Source organism: Ambystoma mexicanum, chromosome 8 (genome assembly GCF_040938575.1).
Source record: "Ambystoma mexicanum isolate Mex_15411 chromosome 8, UKY_AmexF1_1, whole genome shotgun sequence".
NCBI classification, from domain to species: Eukaryota; Metazoa; Chordata; class Amphibia; order Caudata; family Ambystomatidae; genus Ambystoma; species Ambystoma mexicanum.
This window is the reverse complement of record NC_090929.1, coordinates 146966707-146989562: the sequence shown is the minus strand read 5'-3', so window position 1 is coordinate 146989562 and position 22856 is coordinate 146966707. Positions and strand designations below refer to the sequence as shown.

Here is a 22856-nt window from a genome sequence, read left to right as displayed (position 1 = left end):
CTAGTCATATAAAACATTAAAAACATTCCAAATGCCTTTGTACTTATTGTGCTGCTGCTTATTTTGATTTGAAATGACCCCTTCTCCCGGCTAGATCGACATGCTGTGAAGCCAGTCATGACCCGTGGGTTTAATATTACTCTTCCAATGCTTCAAGCCACAGTAGTCCTTGGCTTCCACCAGTTTCGTCATGGAAGTGTTTCAAGTTCCAAATAAATTGGCTGGCGTCCAAATGTTTAGGGAAGGAATCGCATGGCTTTCTCTTCCAGAAACTTAACTGAAGCTCTGCCTGGGCGGTGTCATTTCTTGGACTGATCTGTCACGTGTAAATGTCAGAGGCCTCAGGGAGAATGAGCAAGAGAAGAGGACAAAACGATTTCTGTTTGGCCTTGAAAAGGCATTCCCTCAATTGATTGACTTTCCAGTTAGATGTGTCACCCAACTCACCCAATACTGACCTGATGCTCTTCTGGGACTTGAGCATCCATTGACTGGCAGGAAATATGCACCCACAATAGGAAAGTGGTGCTCTCTGTGAGAAACCGGAGGGTATTCTCCCGGGCAGACCCCGAGCATCCCTTATTCAGGTGGCCTGGGATGGGCCGACGCTCTCAGACCCCAACCCTAGGAGCAGATAAACGAGAGAGGATCACCTGGATGGGGAAACACGGGGTTGTGCTCCAGGAAACGCCCCACGTAAGACGAGGCATTATACTGAGGAGGAAGGTGAGGACAACAAGATCCCTGAAGCCTTTGTAGGCAATACTACATCTGCCTCCCTTCCTCCCATTGAACCTCTACTACCCAAATCCCATAACACCTCCATGTGCTCTAGGATCCCAAACCCTGTTGCAACCAGAAACTCTCTCTCCCAGGCTTCCTTTTTTTCTCCAGTTTCATAACCATTTGTTCTTCTCCAGATCCCTCTACTTTTTCCAAAGACCCAGTCTACTTTGACAAAACACTACCATTCCCACAATCCCCCCTGTTTATTTCAGCTAATAATCCTGGTCACTCCCATCTGTCTCACAAATCCTATCAATATCACTCTTCTGAGTTTATCAAACTCCCTGGTACAAGGGTTGTAATCCCATATAGCACCTTTTCCCCCATCCTACCCCGTAGCACAATGAGATGTAATAACCACTCCCCTTTCCGACACGAACAATGTCTTACCCCACAAAAGACAATGGACTGGTCAGACTGTTGACCAGAACCTTACACACCAGATGGCCCTTTCCTTTCCCCACTGGGATAAAAGATGGAGCACAAGACGAGCAAGGCAGACTGCACAACGAGAGAGCTAACACAGCACAGCAGTTCAAGAGGAGGAGAAAGATGGCGCATACCCAGAGGGTGACAAGGAGAGAAGTGACCTTGCCCTTTTAGAGTAAGGCCCGTGAAACCACTGAAGAAGGAATCATAAGACTGCAAACAATAGCCAGCGGTACACGGGGCCTTCCTCCAATGATAACCAAGCAGGGGAGAGAAGCTTGTCTCCGTGGTCCAACCTTGGCTCCAGAGAGAAGAAAATCCAAGTGGTTCATCACAGCCGGTGAGTCGAGGGGAGAGCCGATAAGAAACCGAACTGTGTTGAACGAAAGTAGCAAACGGCTAATTGAACTGTGAAAGAGTACTGTTGACACCAGAGAGGGGAAAACCTGTAACAGAGGAGTCAGGCACCACATGGGTGCTCACTCAGAAAATTCTGGGCGATTACCTGATTGTTGAAACTACCGTTACCAGAAGGCCTTGGGAAATGCAAGGGGTCAAAGTGGTCATACAGGGGTCTAGTAAAATTCTCTCTACAGTCGAAAGTCTTTGACCGGCAGATGACTGTGAAGCTAAGGGAAGTGAATCCTGTATCATCAGAAGTGTATCTTGACAAAGATGCAGGGATTCTGATGAAAAGGGGGTGAAGCCTAAAAGTCCTGATAAATAGTGTGTTGACAAGAGTGAACGTGGCAGATGGATGTCCACAGTGAACTGTTTAAAAAGACATTAAAATGTCTGATTCACAGATAGGATTGTGTTGAAAAGGCTGTAGTGAGCCCGACGGAGGGAAGGCAAGCATTAAAGAAGAGTCTGAGCCCAGAAGAGGGGGATGAAGGGGTGAGAAGCCATCAACCCACTGACAAGTGAATGCAACAGAGAAATCCTTTGAATACAAGCCAGGGTGACCCTGACGGAGGGAGGCAGATATTCGAGAGGGGTCTATGCCCAGAAGAGGGGGACCCAGGGGTGACAAATCAACTGCAATCCGAAAGTAACTTTTGTTTATTATTTTTTGTGAATTCATCAGATTCTTCGGAAGCATGAGACTTAATTACCTGATATTGCAAAGAATTTCTTGGTGAATCTGAGACCAGAAGAGGGGGATGTAAGGGTGAAAAGGCAACACCCAACGTACAAGCAGAAAGGACATTTGCTTATAATTTTGAAACCCTTCAGGTCCTCGAAGGCAAGAGACTTTTTGTAGAAAGACTTAACCAGCGAAGGCTCTGATAGCTGAGAGCAGAACTGTTGGCTCATGCTGGGAAAGCTCGAACATGTGCTGTGCTGAGGAGACCCGCCTTGTCTAGTGATAAAAATGTGGGGAAGGGAGACCCTGACTACCGCATCCTGACTTATTATTTGTGAACACTACTTTCTTTCTTCTGAACCTTATCCCACACTCTTTGTTTGTATTTAGCGTAAGGATTGGCAATAGGTTTTTCTTAGTATAGGCCCTTCTATTTGACAAGACGCCACTAGGACTGCCTTATTATTATTTGATGGTTGTAGCTTGCTCTGATCTTAGATTTAGGTTTAGATTAGGCGTTTTTCCACCCCACATATACAGTTTAATAAACTACCTTGAACTGTGATCACTTGTCTGTCACCAAGCACTCTGCCACCAGACCATTAAGAATGTGCTATTCCAACACGATTGTCACGCCCAAATCACGCAAGGTGCGCGCCGGTGGTGCCAGCTTCCCCACTCGGGCCGCCACCCACTGGAACGCACTGCCACCTCACATCAGAATGATTGAATCCCACCAAGCCTTCCGCAAAGCTGTTAAAACCAAGCTCTTTGTATGAAATGTACCTGACTGCATTCTGTTACTGTATTATGATTATCATGCCTCACCTGCAACTATGCCTGTAATTGTGTATCCATAAGACCTCTGGTCTCATGCATATCTGCTGAATTAAGAATCCAACACTTACTTGTAACAGCGCCTCGATGTCCATGGGCTGCTAGTGCGCTATACAAATGTGAATAAATAAAAAATAAATAAATTTACTGTTGCCACCATGGGTTCCTTACACCTCTAAGAATGAAGCAGAAGCCTGAGGAGTCTTTCTTCCATTTCATACGGCAGGGCTCGAGGCAATGACCGATTATTGTGACATGAAAATGAAGGTATTCTAGAAAGACCCGGTACAAATGCTTATATCACTCTTTCTTTGTAAACAGCAGACCATGGTGTAGAATATTAAGAATAACCAGCTTCTTCCGTTTGGTTATGGGTATATATTTTTTAAATTCAAAGTTTGAAATACAAAATTGATCCTTGAAAATATACATGTTGGAAACAACTTCATTTTGCAGTCTTTACACTGAAATGACTGTAACTTTGAATAAGCAAAATATTTGTTCTGTTTGATTTTGAATAATTATAATTGCATTTTCCTCTGGTGTCCATCAGACACACCCCTGTCCCTCCTTGTAGCACATTCACCTTCACACTACCACTCTGGGTGGGGTAAGCAGCCAATCAGACGGCTTCAAACGAGGACTGTATTCACTAGTACAAGCCTGTCCTCACAACAGCCTCAGAGCTGTGTAGCTCACCTCATGGTATTCACCATTCTCCCTTTGCCTTGGCAGCTCCTTAATCATCGGCACCCACGAAAAACACGAAGGTTGAAGACCTTTTATTAAGTGAAAAAAATATGAAAATAAACTTCACTTGGAATCAGGAAAGCTGCTTCTCTTGCCTGGAATCCATTTTAATGTTGCTCATGCAAGCTTAGTCGACACTGAAAACAGACTACAGCTAGGGGCTAAGGTAATCCTGCTCCTGAAGACACGTTGATTTTTTTTTTTTTTTATCGTTTTTTTCTAAAAAGGGCATCAGCACCTGCGTTTGCCTTTCATGGACACTAATGTCGTTATAATCCCCCAGATCCAGTTGAACAAGTTGGTAATGACACTGTTGCCTGCATTAAGGGACCCTCGCTTCACTCATCCCAGAATTTTGGTGGCGGGCCATTACTGACAGGGTATGCCTGCCCTATCAGATAAAAGTGGCTCAGTAATGACAAATGCCGAGGCCAGTTAACAGTGGGTTATGGCCTTCATCCCAAGGTCAGTGGCCTGAGTGATGGCCTGAGTGGTGCAGGCTTCAATGAAAGAAAACTGACCTTACTACCCAGCAATGTTGGGGGCATTATTGTCGTTAGAGGAATCGACATGATGGGGTAGATGTCCTGTGGCAACCATAATTGCCCTCTGCCACGTCTGCAAAGAAGCCGCCAGCATTCTTATGTTCTAACATGATAATCGCATGATAGATGGGTTACACCAATTGATAAAGACCCTCCATCCCGAGGTAATGTTCCGAGCGAAGCCAGATGTGGTGGGCTGATACAAGACACAATGCCATAATCGCCATTAGCATATACATAGCGGGGGCCAAATGGCACTAGAGGTGGGCAAAAATGATTAACGGAAGGGCCAACGTGCCCATGGACATGCGTGGCATGCCGGCAGGGAGGAGGGAGAAAAGGGAGAGCGGCACAGACGCGCCACTGTAACGTGCCGTGGGGGGTAAATGATGGATTGGGATGTTGCAGTAGCCAAGGAAAATGGGCATGTCCCTCCGGGGCTTATCCCCACAGATAATGCCCCATTCCCTGAACGCTAGCTGGCTGCGATGGCGTCAGGGTTCAATCCAGGGTGCTGCATTTCTTTCAAACCTTATAATAGGGGCAACATTGTCTTGCCCACTGCCAACGTGGTGGCCTTTGCTTGTAGCCGAGCTTTTTTATTTTTATTTATGGAGGAATCTTCCAAACCCATTAGCCTCCTGCGACCACCTGTCATACTGTTTCCATTTTTTAAGTGGATACTTTTTCAAACTTTAGCTATCAATGTTGAATTTTTATTTTGCCATTTGTGGTGTTGTCAAAGTGCTATTTCAAAGGTTTTCTACTGAAATCCAGCAGCATATGGCCACAATTTTAATGGTTTACACCAGCATGAGTCATGTCCGTTTGTTTTTCCTTCAGAAAGGAAGCAAAGCATTGTGGGAAAATGCATTTCTCTGCACACAATTAGGTCATTATTCTGTCAGATCTGAAGAGAAAGCCGGGAAGCGGCGTTGGAGCACGTCCAACCTGTTCTTTCTCAAGAAGTCACGGCCGTTGTAACATTTCCCTGGCTTGTTCCTCGTGTGCTTCTCGAAAACGAGGCCAAGGAGTGGGAGAGTCGGTTCCACCTGCACGCATCGCCATGTGGTTCCAATGACCACCAGAAACTGCCTTGGTCTGAGCCACGCCAGCTGTTCTTATGATCGAAATTCTGTATCTCAGCCACAGAGTGGGGGCATAAAAGGAATAGCTTGTCCAAAGTGCCTAGCTTGGCGTTCTACCTAAGGTGACTAGATAAAAAATAAAAAAAAACGGGACGGCAATAGACACAGAAGTAGGACTACAGCAAACACAAAAGAGGACTCTGATAAAACTGTAGTCTTACTTCGATGTCGGTGGCCTATTACGAGTGTGTGTGCACAGGCACAAAACTCTCATTGGAGGAGAGCAGCCAGGGAGGGGAATGGGGAGAAAATGGGGGGTGGGGGTGGGAGCAATAACGCATGCAGGAAGCGCAGCACAAGTCCAATATCAGGATTTCTTAATATGTTCCCGGCAAAAACCAGGACCCTAGTCACCCATCCCTCCAATCCAAGCATGGGGTTTTAAAACTCCCAAAACTTTCGGGATGCCGGGACCAAGGTATAAATACCAGTTCTGGTCCGGCAAAACCCGGACATCTGATCACCCTAGTTCTACCCCGGGCAACAATCAAATTTGATATGCTTTCCATTGCTGCTGGCCTAGGCACCCACAGGCCGCCGGTCGATATGGTGGCACGTCACGTACACGGGCAAGACTTGAGGTGTCTGTACATTTTCTATTTTCCCTTTTGTCTGAGCACAGACCAACTACATATATTTGTACTGTGCTTGCATTTCACCAAAGCTTAGAAAAAATAAAACTAATATTTAGTTGTTTATTTTGAGGTTTTATACAGGATAGATCCAGTCCTAACATGCGTAACAGCGCCAGACTTGCCAGATAAACCGGTTGGGATGTTTGTGTTGAGCATACATGGCACAGGTCCAAACCCCTCCTGCTGTGCTGAACCCTACATACTTCCGAGGTCAATAAATTGAGTACCATTAAATCGTGCAAGATTAGCATCTCATACTATACCGCTTAGAAATGGGAGGAAACTGGCATTACATTCTATATAAAAGTGATACATTATTATTTTATGTAGAGGTGAATCACATGTGAACGTATGTTTCACGATGATATTTTGACCAGAGATCATAAGTAAATCAACAGTGTGTTTCATTATTCAGAGGCGGGTAAAATACTATGTCTCTGTGATTAAATAAATAAAAAATACATGTAGTCTGAATTGTCGCTCTAGGAACTCTTGTGAGTGCTCCCCAATAGCAACTCCTTCACTGGCATTAAGGGAGAAAATGCACTTTACATAAAAGGTGAGAGAAGTAATGCACTGGATGCAAAATTGTTGGGCTAATGCGTGATGCCTTCTAAGCGCTGTATCATGTCATCACTGCGAACTTGAAAACAGTGAATACAAAAATACTGAATTTTCGAGGTGCACATTACCCCGGAATTATATGTGGTTGGGAGGGAGTTAAGGTTATAAAAAAACATAGATTACGGCGGGGCGAGGCGTGCAGGGGTCTCTCCGTACATATAATTGTGTGGAAATGTTCACGGGGGAAAAAATTGTAATTTCCGTTTTCGACATTAAAGGTTCACAGTGAACACATGGATCCCTAAATGCCAAGCCTTAATTCCTAGATTCACCACCCTCCAGACACAATGGGGCTCATTACGGGTCTAGCGATAACTTTGCCGGTGATACCTACGGGTTTCCACTGGACCTGTTAATATTTACCGGTGCCTGACTTCCCGGTGCCACCAGGAGATAACAACTGCGGTGGCCTGGAAAGTCAGGCGCTGGTAAATTGTAAGACCCCATTCCCTGGGAGTGGGGACCACGGAAGCAGCAGCACCATTGCCAACGGTGCCAATGCTTCTGTGACGGTCTGCCTACCACGTCCGCTGTACCCTGCAGGGTCAGACCGGTCAGGCACGGCTCCTCCAGCAGGCAGACCTGTAATAAGCCGGTCCGGATACAACAGTGCCGGTAAGCTTACTGGCACAGTTGCTTCCAGACCAGCATACTTGTTATGAACCCCAATATCACTTATTAAAACGATACAGCATCTGCCTATCTATTTACTGCTGTCTGTTGGACGTACTGTTCCCTGCCCCCACACACAAGGACTTTCATAGGCTCAAATCCCCATACCTTAATATTGCTTGAGGCACCCCCTCATTAGTCATCACACATGCATTAAGAGCACACATCCTGGACGAAGCCTTCACATTGGAGGCTGGAATCGAGCCTTGAGGTGCATAAAGGCCTGTATAAAGATGGCGCTTATCTTTCGTTATTATTAGGTAAGGTTCTTGTTATAAATAAGAGGTATGGGGTAAAAAAAAATTACTATTATTGTGCATTTGCCAAATGTTAAAAATATAGAAAGTCCTACTTAGGGGCAATAATTGAGATTGACTTTAGCTCTCTCCTGACCTTTAATATGATCTCGCCCCGAATGTTGTTGTTTCATTCAAATGCTTTCTCTAGACTTCGTGAGGGTAATCGACCTCTCGCCTCGCAGCTACGGCAATTGTGCAGTTTACAAGCAGGCACTGTGAGGACACTGCTGCGTGCTCCCCACTTTCCCACGAAGGTCCAGGCAGTGACAGCTTTAGCTATTTAACCTAGCAGGCACTGCATTTTATGCATAGAAATCCAGCACTTGCGCAATATGTTTACCTTACTTACAAATGATATTAGACAAACTATGCGCCACACAATGCCCACATTGTTTATTTGTGATAAAACATAAATTACAAGAATGACAATGTCTCATTTGAGAGACTAAACACACAGTAAGTAAACAATTAAAGGAATTCATTGACTACAAAATGGCCGCACTGTCGGCATACATTACTCTGTGAACACCATCAGGTTTATGGACGAGGGGCCAAAAGTGACGCAAAGTTTGGTTTTAAAAACTGGCAAACTAAAGAACAACTGTAAGAGTACTAAGGCAGATGAAGCTCGAGTAGAGAGCCGAATGTGCTGCGTTTTCAACCTGGTTGGGTGAGTGAAGTTCCGTTTTATGGTCCACCATGCTTGTCACTAATGTCAATCTTTTAACCCTTGTGATGCGCCTTATTTAAATAAAGAAATTCCATTACCAAGCACTATCTATGAGTGCCCGGGCATTTTTTGTTTCTTTGTTGACATAACTAGGCAATACCTTAGTATGTTTAGGAAACTGAGCTAAACCTATTAACTATATGTGTAGCCTACCTAGCCCTTGGGCTAATCTGTGTGTATATATATATATAACAACACCACTAAAGTTATGGTGGGTGGTTTGCATTCGAACTAATTTGCATACCCACAATGCCTTGCTGTTGTGGGTCAAAACTGGAGGTGAACTGCCAGCGATGGCTAGTAGGTGGCGTTGTGGAATGTGTGTCTTGGCTCAAATGGACTTTCCTACTTAAATATATTTTTAATAAAGATAGTGCCACAGAGTAGCAATGAAGCACTCACTGAGGCAGGAAAACAAAACTACACCCTGTATAGAGGATTTTGCATGCATGTGCGCTGTCCGCTGCATTTGACATACACCGGATTTGGCTCTTCTGATCATGTCATATTGCTCTTCCGGTCATGTTTCATGTATGGAAATGTTCATCACAGTGCGGGGAGAAGGGGCTACCACCTGCCTAAAAAATAAACACTGAAGGGTAATAGAAGTAGAAAAGTGCCTTTTCTTAGTCTTCTAAGTGCTGGATGATTCAATAAACGTGTACCAGGGCGGTTGTCTTCAAATAAGCCTCTAAACGCTCATTTCTGGAAATCCTGTCCCTGACGTTTGATTCTAGTGCTGAGAAGTTGGTTTTGCGCACCTCTCCACGGCATCCAACCTTCAAGCGCAAGCAGATCATTTCAAATGCATTTTCCATAATTTTCTTAGCATTGATTCTCTCCTTTTCCGTCTTCCTTGGTATTTCTTTTAACCTTTGCACGCTGCCATTTAGGAAAGCATCCCTTTTATAGGGAAACGAATTTAATTAGAACTACAAATGATGTGTCGCGGTAAAAAAAAGTGTATTGTATGAAACCAAGCTTTCCAATATCCCTTGGCCTTGAGTATTGTGTTGGCCTTTGTCTAGCTCATCGCTGTTTCCAAACTAGCTACCCACTTCATAAATACCCTTCACGTTTCTGCACATACTTGCCTAGCTCTTTCTGCTCCCGCTAGCCAGCCATCTCTCTCTTTCTATACATGTGTCTATATGTTATTTGACATTTCAGTTATATGTCGCCTCCATGCGTCTGCGCGTAAATGTCAAGTCGGACTCTACATAGCACCACAAGACATTTGCAGAGAGCCCACCTGTGGCTGCTCAGACTCTAGACACAGAATACATTCTGCCTGTATTTATTTTTAAGCCTAAAATTGGTCCCTGTGAAGTTGGGCCACGCGGGAGTGGCCGAGATTTTGCAGGACTGAAAGGTTCTCCACCCAGGAGGCCATGTCTTGCTTAGCGATGGCTGTGCTGGCAACACGCGCCTCTCCGCTACTGTGGAAAGTGTGTTTACAGTTCCGATGGCCTAAAAACAATTCTTCTAATGGTTTAACGTTAGTTCTTAAGTGCCATAACGGCAAACGAGGCAGCGGTAATGATGCCACAAGGTGCAAAAAGAGCATCTTTAATGCAGCTCTGACTCGCGCGCTCGCTTCTCCGAGCGCGCGGGGATGCGGGCAGCCCTGAAAAAGCTTCCGGCTTTAATTGCAGAAACTTTTATTAAAGGCTCCCAGTTCTGAGAAGAACAACATGTTCTTTTGGGATGGTGGCTGACTTGTAGGTTTGAAATAACAGCTGTGACACATATGGAAGAAGTCTGACATTTCAGATTGCATAAATAAGAGGCACCGCAATCCCTTCACTGGTTCTAATAATCCATATTTGATGTGTGTTGTGCCACACATAATTCTAGCTCCTCTCTGGTCCTGGATGATGAAGGTCTCGTTAAATCTAAACAAAGAAACTTTCTTTCTTTGAGATTTGGGGCACCGTCCACAAATGCCATTCACGCTGGATCCAGACCAGTAGAAAGCAAATGGCTGTGAAGCTCATCAACCACACATTGATTTCAACAATGAAAGTGATGAGTGATGCTGTTCTTAAAAATATTGTGATTTTTATTTATTTATTTATTTAGACATTTGTAGAGCGCACACATACCTGTGGGCATCACAGCGCGTTTACCAGTTACATTCACTCAGGATGGGTAAGACATAGTTACAGATGATAACATTTAGAACATTTGGACAGTTGCGAGGTCATGGGTTCAGAGGGCATGGGTGTATTGTATTTATTGCGTACATATGTGTGCGTTTAAATGTGAACACATGTAAAATATATATTTACCAAGACATTAAAGAACTAAAGTTTCATTTTAAATATATTTTTCTAACGCCCCCTCCCGTAAGTTGCCCCCCCCCAACACACACACATATCTAGCTACACCAGTGGTCGAAGTGAGCGGGAGCGGTGCTCCTCTACTTTTTAAAATTAAGTTGTACTGCTCCTATACATTTATTTTAAAAAGAAACCGTTCAGGAACGGTTTCATTTTAAAAGAACAGTGTAGGAAGAAGTTAAAACCTGCACTTTCAGTGCACTACACTGAACGTTCCCTTAAACAGTAGGTGTATGTGTTTGGGGGTTTGTATTGTGTGTGGGAGGCGGTGTGGTCATGAGTTTTGTGGAGAGTGGGGGCATGTTAGCAGGGAGCATAGTTCCACTACTTCTTTTCGTACACTTCGACCACTGAGATACACGTTTAACATGACTCTGTAGGTGTCGGGTCGTTCAGAATTTTTTATAAACTCTACTACGGCCAACAAAATTTTTAGTTTTTTATTTTTTTGGCAGGTCCGGGATAAGCAATTAGCCACGATTGTGTGAGGGGAATAGGAGGAAACTATTCTGCATAAGAGGATTACAAGCATAAGATGAGTTTCGAAACGCAAAGTGTCCGCCAGCTTCGTGCCAATCAAGACTGGGCAATAACATGTGTCCGGTGTGAAGGAGCACATCCCAAAGCTACAGAGAAGTTTGAGGACTCCCAGCTTTTGAGCTCACCCTCTTGGGCAGCATCGGGGTACCCTCAATATGCTGGCTCAAGAGCCCCGGGCCAGTAAACGGACTGCATACATTATGCATTTCTTTAGATAGTCTCTTGAGGTATTGCTAGACCTCAGAATTTGAACTCGCCTCTGGCTAGTGGTAATTGACCCTTGGTGAGGGGGAAATGGTATGCTGTGCTTGTTTGTGTAGAACTGAGAGGGCAAGTGGCTTTTTGTGCCTGGCTAGTAGCTTTCAACTTAAAATATACACCCCTGAAGAGTTCAGCTCTTCATATTACTATTGTTAGGTGGGCATCTCTTTGGGCAGCATGGTCCTTTTTCAGAATTTGAGGCGTTACTAATAAGACATATAACATGTATGAAGCAGGTACATCCTGCATACCTTGCAACAAACACACAGTAATTGATTTGGTTTTTACTTGCATAGACCAGAGAGAGTTTGATCCCCAAATCCCTACTATCTGTGGATCAGATCCTATATTAACATTTTCTGTCCTTTGACCATGGAAGCATACCATACCTCCTGCCATCTCGTAGAACAGCGGTTAGGAACCTATTGCTCTCCAAATGTTTTGGACTCCGACTCCCATGATCCCTCCGCACTGACAATAGAGCTGATGGGAGTTGTAGTTTTGGGGAGCCAAAGGTTGCAGACTCCTGCCCCAGACAGTAGCTTTGTAATCAAGAATGAGAACTCAAGTGTTCCTCTTCACTGTACATGTTGTTGTGTTGGCAGATGAGGTTCCTTCCCTTTTTTTATAAATATACCTAGTAGGTAGCCTCTGCTTATTCGTGCACAGTGTGTTTATTAGCTCCCGTATTCTAGGCAGTCCCTCTTATAACCATCGAAGAGAAAATAAGTGTTTCCTTCTCTATAGATGCCAAGTCATAGTCAAAGCTCAAGAAGAACTGGCCAAGAAAGGCACCTTTTACTTCAATGCTAGCCTTTTGTAGAAATGTGTTGCTTGCCACACATTGCTTGCAGTTCGAACTCTAATTGGGGTGTTTTGTTAACTCGTCCATCGCCCATGTGTGGTCATAGCCTAACTATATGTACTACCTATATTTCATGTTTTTCTTGCCAGAATCCCTTCAGGTTCCTGTTTTTGAGATGCATCTGTAGTACAATCACATTACACTCAGAAACTCTGTTTACATACAGCACGTTCCAATCCCAATTTCTACTCCCTACTTTGTGCAGAAATCCCGTAATTCTGGAGGTGCTATGAGCCCAGACAATGCATGGCTATGTCTATCCCTTACCCTCTCTCACACCATCTCTCTTTTCTTCCCATTCTCCAAGAACCCCAACTGATTGGTTCACCAGTTTGATGGGGTTCCATTAGGGCCACTAGGACCCTCTTTGGATTTCTTTGTTTTCTCAACTGCTGCCGGAATCCATCCTCTTCTCCATGGCTTCCATTTTGGTCTCTGATCCGCTCTTGTCAAACCCGTCCCTTCTCCTCCGTCTCCCCTTTTGCATCCATCTCCACTGGATTGAAAATCTTGGCTTAAATGTTTGAATCTCCTCTGTCGTTGCAGATATTAATAGCTGCTAGAGCGTCACCCTGCTTGTATCAGTTCTATCCCATCTTCATTCATTCTCATCCCGTTGCGTTGGTCTCTTTGCCTCGTCATTCTATTGATCTCTTGGCCTCGTCGTCCTTCTCTCATTGGACGATCCTCCAACTGTAGAGTTTACGTTCTCTACCAGCATTCAAATTAGTCAAAGAACTCAATAAAAAATCTTGCTCCACTTCCAAATGAACTTTTTCTCTAAATCCCAGTCTGGTTCCAGGTGCGCTTTCTTTCCTCCAAATCCCGGTCTGCTGGAGATCCAATTTCCAGATCTTCCCTTGTTGAAGTCCTTCCACCTTTCTTCGCCTCTTCTATAAAGCTCTGCATCTATGCATGGACCTGGTCTTCTTTTCTTACGCACTCCATACTTTGTGTCTGAGATCCCTTTGTGCATTACAGTGTTTATTGTATCTATTTTAAATACCAACATCTGTACATTCTATGGCTAGTACTCGTTATCAAATTGGCAGTCTCATAACATTAATGGGTGATTGACACTCCCTTCATCTCTTTGCACATAATCACTTGTCCTTTCGCATTGATGTGCCCTAAGCAGTCCTTTTAACCATTGGTCAAAGTGTGCGAAAAGAAGTAGTGGAACTAGGTTCCCTACTTTTCTGCACCGCTCCCCACAAACGCCATTGCCATGCCCCCTCCCATGCACAATACAAACCCCAAAACACATGTGCCTGCTGTTTAAGGGAACGTCCAGTGCAGTGCACTGAAAGTGCAAGTTTCAACTTATTCCTACACTTTTTTTATTTTAAAACGAAACCGTTCCAGAACGGTTTCCTTTTAAATAAAAGTATAGGAACAGTAAAACTTAATTAAAAGAAGTAGAGGAGCACCACTCCCGACCGCTCCCGCCCACTGCTTTTAACCTATGTTTTGCATCAGCTCCTGTGCCCTTTGTGTAGAACTTTCAAAACAGTCTATAGTTGCGTGCCGATAAATCAATGTCTCGTATCTAGTTAATTTAAGAGACGCGTGTTAATTGAGTCTGTCTTCTATGTTGCTTTGTGTATTTCTGACCAACGGAACCTCTTCTTATTAAAGGCCAGTTTTATGTAACTGCTCATTTGCCAGACAAATCTGTTCAAAGGTCAGATACATGCAGTGTTTGTGTTCCCAAGTTTGATAAATGGGCTTTACTTTCTTGGTGTTTGTAAAGTGCCTACATGGAAAACTATTAGCACAGTTATGATAGTGTGAGTATATCTGGAGTACTAGCCTGATGATCCTGTCTGGACTAGTTTAAATAAAACCTCTGGAGACTTTAAGGATGCTACAGTTGTGGTACTCTTGCACACTGGACTAGAATTTAGGGGCTGTGAGTATTAGAGCCAGTTCCTCGTTGGTGTATAGCGTGGAGTGGTGGCTCCGAAGGAGTCAGACACAACATCTCGGGAGGATAACTCAGGGGCAACGTGCTCGCCATGGAAGCAAGACGACACGCAGCAGGTTCGATCCTCAGGTCTGCGCTTAGAAACCTCTGGGTATTAAGCGCGTTATAAATAGCCTATCATATTATAACATGGACATGTGTAAGTGCTTTTATTTTAGATAATAGAAAAGGCCCATCTTGGCCTATCACTATAGGGAAATTGCCTACCTAACTAAATTAACCGAAGGTGCTTGTCTTTCGTCAGGAAGTCAAATAAGTCCTCAGTGCGAACCTAAAGCTACCTGACCCTACCACTATTAATACTAACTAAACTGGGCCTGAAATAGTCTCTTTTCTGGTGGCCTCCCCTGTGCCTTTTTGTCTTGCGGCTTCTTCCAGGGTTTGTAAGTGTCTCTTGTATCTCAAAAGCCACTCCTTGGGATGATCTCCTCTCTTAATGCACTGTCTCTTTCATGAGCTGCTGCAGCTCTTCCCAACAGTTGGTGGGCCTTGATTTCCTGATCAATTAACCGTTAATTTTGTTCTTTTGAGCATAGTCTCTTAAACACCTTTCTTTCGTTTTGAGTTGTTCCTCTAACTTATTTGTTTTGAAAATTCCCCATCTGTCAGATGGCTTTATGAAGTTCCTTCTTTCTTGGTGTACTTCACTGTGTACTCCCAACTCCCAATAGGTTTCACAGCTTTTCTTAAAGGGGTCTGCCCACTCTTTAGCGATTGTCTCTCTTGAAATCACTTCTTGGGGTTTTCTCTCTTTTCCCCCACCGTAGTTGTTTCCACTCACTTAATGATTCATAATCCTTTGCTTGCTTTAGGCTTCTGAATATCTCCTCAAATATCAGTGTCTGTTCATTCGTTATTCTGCTCATTCATAGTCTCTTTGCTTATTTATTCGCTCTCCCAGTGGCCCACCCGCTCCTCCAGCACAGCCCTGTACCTGCGTCAGCCATGGGTGACTTTGCCGGCCTCGGCTCTGTGAATTTCCTCTCTTCGCTTTCGTGTCTCGGTTGTTCGGGTCTCGGCATCTCTGCAACTCGCCATGTTTCCCAAGCAGTGGCTGGTGGAAGAGTTTTCCTCGTTTCCTAGCACCCAGGCCTCGCCATAGTTGGGATGGCCTCAGGCCCACCATGGCACCTCTTTGTTCACACCACCTCTTCAGATGGTTCTTCTGCTTCTGTCCTGAGAATGGTTCTCTTGCTGTCTGCTATGCTGGTCCTCTGGCATCTCTGACTTGCCTTCTCTGCTTCCTGGAGTATGGCATGGTCCGTGGCCACACTCGGCTCTGCTTCTCCTGGCCATTGTGATGTCAGCCGGCTTCCTCCGCATACCATTCTTTCTCCTCCGTTTGAGCCTCATCGTCCTGTTTTCATACTCCTTTCTTCTTAACATGATAGCTCCTTTATTTTCAGATAATGTGTTGGTTTGCACTATCTACAGCCAAACAGAAATAGGACACATTGTTTTGGATGGAAGGAAGTCCCATGGTGCAGATAAAGTGTACTTCATAGTGAATTCCATTTGGTAATGGGACTCCTTGTCCCCTAACGGGGAGTCACTCACAGTGAGGTCCCACTTGCCCAGACCCCTGTGGAGGTTCTTGCGGGGCGGGCTCACCTCTATAGCCTTAAATGGGCTGGCTCCCCTTTGGGGAGAAGGGATGAATACTCCTGATTTGTCACAGTGGTTTTGGGCAAATTACTGGTTTTTCCCTCACTGCTCATCGAAGCTCTTATCTGGTAAGCAGTGGTGTGCATCGATGTGAAAAGAATGGAGAATTCCTCTGGTTATAGCACTGTGCACGAGACTCTACCTTTGAGATGGCTTTAGCAGACCAGAGTGGCTCTAGACCAATGAACGCCTTTTACAGAGACCTGTTTGAGGCATAAAGCTTCCATAGGGAACAGAATACTTGGCATTGTGAATCAGCTCTCCTTAGGAGATGGACTCCATGATCCGGAAGTGTTTGCCCTACTTTGTGGATCAGGGGTGGACTAGGAACCAAAAGAGGCCCTGGAAATACTTTTCAAAGTGGCTCCATCTTACACATTTTCAGCAACCCTAACCCTTTTCCGATGAGAACATTTGGAAATGTCACACAAGAGACTCAGGTTGCAGAGGTCTACTGGGTAATCTCAGAGTTTCTTATATTGACCCGTCCATCACTGATGCGAATGCAAAGCATAAGAACAGACCTGAAACTGGAATATTGGCACTTCTTAAAATGGCGGTGGTCGACCGTGTGCGTCCTCCAAGGCGTCCATGATTGCTATAGGCTGCTAATGCTGTAGAGTGATCCTTCAAACAGGGCTTTGTCTTTAATTCGTGAAGGGGGGGGGGTCCATGTGCAAAAGCAGGGCTAGGTTAATCCTATTGCCTACAACCCCACACCCGCCACCACCTTTGTGACAACTGCGTTTTTGAAATAATCTATTTTATTGGACACATGCACTTTTCAATTAGCAAACTTGCCAAAAACCATTAATACATCTCACCCTAAATATCTCCAGTTTAGATTGGAAAAGGATAACGGAGCAGGAATACTGTAATTCCCCGTGCAATCCCCGCCAGGCCCTTCTGGCTGCATCACATCTCTTTGAACAGACTGCATGTCCTAGTTCGGGGCAGAATGGTGTTGACGGATACAACAGAGCTGCCATGTTCCGTCTGTGCGCCCCCAGTTGACTGCCCCACGAAGTTGCGCTTTTCATCACAAGCCATGGCAGCGGTGTCAGCAGGGGTGTTGCTAGGTCTGGAAAAGACCCGGGGCTTTTCTGGTGTCGGAACTGTCGGGACTGGGGGCTGGATAGCCTTCTGGTTTTAGCTCCTGAGATTCTATCGGGGGCTACAACCAAAAGACCAGGGGCTATAGTCCCCTTAGCCGCCCCCCCCCCCTAGCAACGCCTCTGGGTGTCAGTCACCCGTCCGACAGAAGCGACAGCTGAGCTCCCGCTAAAGGGACCTTCAGACTTCAGATTCGACTTTAATAGCCGCTGATAATAAGTCCAGTTTAATTAGAGCAGCTTAGCTTGCGGTGACTGAATGCGATTGCCGCCGGCTAGGCCCACGCTTGCGCTGAATTGCTTTTTCTTTCGCCTCCATCAGCCTCGCTTACTTTAAACAAACACTGGCACTCTGATAGAAATTGGATTGGTTTTCAAGTCCAGTGCTGAGCTTCTGGACTTAATTTCAGTCAAATTCAATTCTGGATGTCATTCTGATAGGTGATGTCACACACCGAGCCACCCTTTATATGAAAAAGCGTGTGTTGATCTCCCCTCTGGCTCATTTTATTGAATGCCTCGTGCCCTTTCATTACTGGGGTCCTGCAGGCTAGCACAGCACTCACATCCTGACCTTAATAGGAGGTGTTGTAGAGCCACTCTGCTTCTGCCTGCCCCCCTGCATCTCTAGGATGTTGAACAAAGTTTATGCTTACCCTTTTTACCACCTTTTTATGTTATGTTAAGTTAAGGCATTTTTTAAGCTCCGCGTACACTTACTAGGGCATCTTGGCGCTATGGGAACCAGCTAGAGAGGGAAGAAAAAAAAAAGAAAAAAGATTTAAGAGCATGATGGAAAGACAGATAATCCCGCCTCTCCCGGAATGACAGTGTTCCAGAGCCGTGCAGCAGCAACAGAGAAGGAACGGCCACCAACGCAGGATCGGTTGAAGTGGGGGATAGATGTACGCAGGCCGCCAAAGAGCGAAGGCAGCGTGTAGGGGCATAAAGGGAGAATTTAGCCTGCGAGTACTCAGGACCAGACTTGTAAAAAGGCTGATGGACAATGCATATGGCCTTGACGTTTACCCGCATGGCCACAGGGAGCCAATGAAGGGAAGCCGAGGCGAAACGGGAGCCCACCAGGGCTACACTGGCCGCTGCGTTCTGCAGAATTTGCAGTTGAAGAAGATATGCCGGTTGAGCCAGGTAAAGGGTGTTGCAGTAGTTCAATGAGCCAGACGTTCGGGCTGAGACTACCAAAGGGTGAAGGTGGAAAGGCAAGCATGGCAAAGCCTGGCATAGAGTCCGAAATTTGAAATGTACAGCCTGACAAACTGCCCTCACCTGTGCCTCCCTAGAGAGCGAGGCCGAAATCTTCACCCCAAATCCTTGACAACCAAGCTGGGGGTAGCCAAAGGACCAAGCTCAGAGGGCCAAAAATTGGGAGACCAGAGAGGGACACATCTCCCCAACTGCCCAGGTAGTGAACGGGTGCATCAGTGCCTGCCATAGAAAAGGAGGATAGACTATCATATTAATTAATCTTTTATTATGTGCTTAATGCCGGAGACCAGTCTCTAAGCATGGGATCAGGATTCAAACCTATCTTGCTCTGCGTTGTCTTCCTTCCAAGACAAATGCATTGCCCCTGAGCGATCCTCCCAGCCACATATGAATGAGAAATAGGTGTCATGATGCCTACCTCCAAGGAGCCAGGTCCGACCCAGCGACCCCAGAGGCAGGCATCATTTCCCCCAGGGGAGTGCCAGCGGGCCCAAGCTGGGGCCCTTTGGACGCAGTCCTGGCGCCTTAGGCGCCAGGCTCATGTTGGACCTCTGTCCTGGCGCCTTAGGCGCCAGGCTCATAAAGCTAGACATGTGTTCAAGTGTTTTCATGTGCACTTACCTGATGCAGACCATGCTGCTACATCCAGGCCCTCTTGAGGCCTGAATGGAACTACTTTACCTGTGGGACTACTTTCCACCCGGGTGTGGTCGGGGAAGGATACATACCTGATCGGAGGAAGGATACACACTTGGGACTTCTTCCAAAGCTATTTAAACCACACCCGATCAGCAACTCACGCTTCGCGTTGTTCTGCTCCTCGCAGCTGGACGCTCACCGTGTCAGCTCCTGTATCTGGACTTCAGCCACGCCTGTCAGCATCCTGGGTCACCTGCAAAGGGAGACAAGAGACCTTACCAGCTAAATCTGCACCACAGAGACATCACCGACGATCCTGAAAGGGAAGACATTATTTTTAAAAGCATTTCGTTACGATCGCTGCAGCGCTCCATTTCACTCACCTTTCCTGGGTTCCTCCATCTTCAGCAGCGATCATCCGGATACACAGCCACTTCCCAGAGCCTAGAGAAAAAGACAAGAATAAGAGGTGAGAGAAGGAAGGGAATAAGACTTACCTCATTTCATTTCGGGTCTTGCCGCTTCCAGGCATTTTCCGGACCCCGGCCCCTATGGGGAAAAAAGACAAAGACATTGAATGAGCGTATGCAAAGTCAGTTCCCGAGCGCTCATCCAGAACTAACCTGCCATTTACTGGAACTGGAACTGCACGTTTCACTTCGGGTCGGTGCCATATCTCCGGCATTCCGAACCCCGGCCCCTAAAGGGAAAAAAGACATAAACATTAGCGCTTGCTGCAAAAAGACAATGAACATTATTATTAAGCTTGGACTCTTGAACTTGCAACAGAACTTTTACAGAGCCTTACCTGAATAGTCAAGCTTACCTGAACTCCCATCAATCGTCAATCCAGTGAAGTAACTGGGTTTCAACGCGCCCCTGCATCAGAAGCAGGATGGAGAGCTCATCCTTCCAGACCCTAAGGTGAGACTTCACGGGGAATCGTGGAAGGGTATCGTGGAGGGTTGGAAGAGAGTGGGAGGCTTGATCATAACTCGGTCAGTAGGTAATACTCCCTTTTCACGCACAGGGGAATATTCCTGCGAGCCGGAGAAGCCAGAGTAGAGGGCCCTTCCTGTCCATCTTCAGAGTCCTGCGCTTCACCATTGAAGAAGCATCAGCACTCGAAGCCAGACCTGCGCCTCCGTGGGAATCAGGTGAGCGTTACAATAGGAGTGCATTCAGGTGAATTTCACTCATACGACCATCCTCGCCGTTTGAGCACAGTCGGGCCCACCTAAGACTGCTATAGAACCAAAGTATCCATGGGTTTAGAATACTTGGCGTATATCAAGGTGGTATCTCGTACTTCTCCCTAGGTGTGAAGAGTGGATGGGGAGTTCTCTACGCCTTCCCCCATTCAGGGAACAGCGGGGGCTGAAATGCTAGAGTTGTGTCGGGAACCTTACGTTCTGAGCCTCATTGGGACATTACTACTTGGCAATAATGCTTGAAAGGGAGATATGAAGTGCTGCCTGGGTAAAAAAAAAGCCTGAGTGTTGCATGATGTCAGAAAGGTTTGCATTTCTCTGGATGTTCTGTATTGGAATTTCCGCCCTTATGAATGCGCAGCTGCCTCCATGATGTGTCCAGAACCAGAAAGGGGAGGTTTCAAGCCAACGTTGAGGAGCTCAGAGTTTATTTCTGTTATTTATTTGATTACATTTTTAGTTAGGCGCAGTCCTTGCCCCAAAGAGCTCACGGAATGTAAAAAATGTAAAAATATTGCAATTACCCATCATTATTGGAACAATATATATATATATATATATATATATATTTAATTACCTAAGGGTGTCTGTTTATTGGGTCCTATGCATGCTCACACTGAGACCGAGCCCCCCTCCTCTTTTGAAGTTCCCTGGAGACAAGTAACAAGACAGCGCAAGGACCGTGAGAGAGCCATGTTATCCTCACATTCAAGCCCTTCGGCTGATCTGAATGAGTATTGATCGCTCATGGTTTCAAACTCTTTACTGCTACAGTGGGCCTCATTACGAGTCCGGCGGTAACTGCAGCGGTAAAACAGCCTGGTTACCGCCGGAGTCGTATTACCATGCCGCCTCCGTGATTCCTGGAATTACTGGGGCATTACAACCCCGGTTTCCCGGGAATCACGGAGGCGGAATGGTGTTAATCCCCATTCCCATTGAGTCCTATGGACTCGTAATGCTGCCGGTGATTCCTCGTCCGCCTGCAGGCGGGCGGTGTTAAACCCGCCAGATCAGACCTGGCAGGAACATCACCTCCCGCCTGCAGGAGTTGTGATCGCCCGGCATGGAAACAACAGTGGCTGCGGGATTACCGCCACCGTTGTTTTTTGCATACCGGGCAATTTGTAATGAGGCCCAGTGACTTTTGTGAGAAAAAAAAAGTGAGCACCAAGCTTAATGTGCATTATGTACTTCAGGACTCAAGGATTTTACCTTTTTCTTCCAGACCTGCTTTGCAAATATAAAGGTGTGTCCTCATTCTTATGTTTCCAAAAATATCGATGATTTTATGCAAAGCAGCCAAGCGACCTCACTGATGGTATTGGTCTATCTTATAAGAGTATTTTGAAAGAGCAACATAGAAGTGTAAAAGTGTCCATCCTGGAATGATAGCCTTCTATCAGAAAATAATGTATATGTTGTATATGTTTACTCCCGGTTTTGCTAATGTGCTTTGTCAATAAGACCAGTGTAATGTTCTTAGTACGAATGCAACATATACTTCAAGTGATCATTAGAAATTAAGATTGTAACATTTTTAAAAAAGCAATGAACCCAGAGCTTGGGGTCGGGGGGGCATTATCGTTTCAGGTAATGCGCTGGGGCCTATAGTTTGCGAGGGCCTAAACGCAGGTCCCAGGGCATTACCAAAAGCGGCAATCCCCTCCCCCCAGCGAGGGGCATATTCTATTAGTACCCCGGCCTGCGGGACCGGGGTACTAATAGATTATTTTGGGAAGTCGTAGAACGCTGTCAGCGTTTCATAACTGAAAAAAAAAATAAAAAAACAAGATGGCCACCATGGAACGAGAGAAGGGACTACACGGCAGAAGCTGACCCACCACTGAGCGTTCCTTGTGGCATAAGCATAGGTGCCTCACCCAGATCTCTGCTGTACATGAAAATGTGTATCCAGTGAGAGACTCTGGAACACACAGGGGTTAGATTTGCCCCACCTTGCTACCCCTAAATGGTGTCTAGGAGGGGTAGTGTGTTTCCCGGATACTCATGGCACCGTTCTGTTTTCACAAACCTTGCGCTATAAGCAACTTTAGTGAAGCCAAGTAAATACCATTCCTGAGACTTGCTCTGCCTCTCTACAAACCCAGGATGCACCATTGTGAGGGGGTATTTGGGGGAAGGCAACCCACGAATTGAAGACTCACCCAAAGAGGCAACGCACAAATAATAGGATCCCATCGAAACGGGCTATCCCTGTCGCAACCATCGCGGGGACATTAACCCGGCCTTGTCCATCGATGCAAATTGAGATCAACATACGCTTCCATGAGCCCAATGTGAAACGGCTTTACTCAAATAACCTACCATATGTTGAAGCAGGCTCTAGCACCACTGGGTCTCTCTTCTGCACAGAAGCCCTCCATTGATATCTTTTGGGATATATAGGGAGGGCTATTGTAGTGTGTAACCTTATCTAAAATACCCCTGTTGCCTTTGACCCC

The 22856-nt window shown here is 45.7% G+C and overlaps 1 protein-coding gene across 8 annotated transcripts in view; it reads left to right on the top strand.

Annotated features, from left to right (window-relative positions):
* DAB2IP (DAB2 interacting protein) overlaps nt 1–22856 on the top strand; it is a 1964804-nt gene that overhangs the window by 1479519 nt on the left and 462429 nt on the right. Inside the window, exon 1 of one of the 8 annotated variants that reach the window (XM_069609512.1) lies at nt 20316–20337. The exons of the other annotated variants lie outside the window; for them this stretch is intronic. The gene's annotated coding sequence lies outside the window, so the exon portion shown is untranslated. Of the gene's footprint in view, nt 1–20315; nt 20338–22856 lie in introns of those variants that run through there. 8 annotated transcript variants of the gene reach the window in all.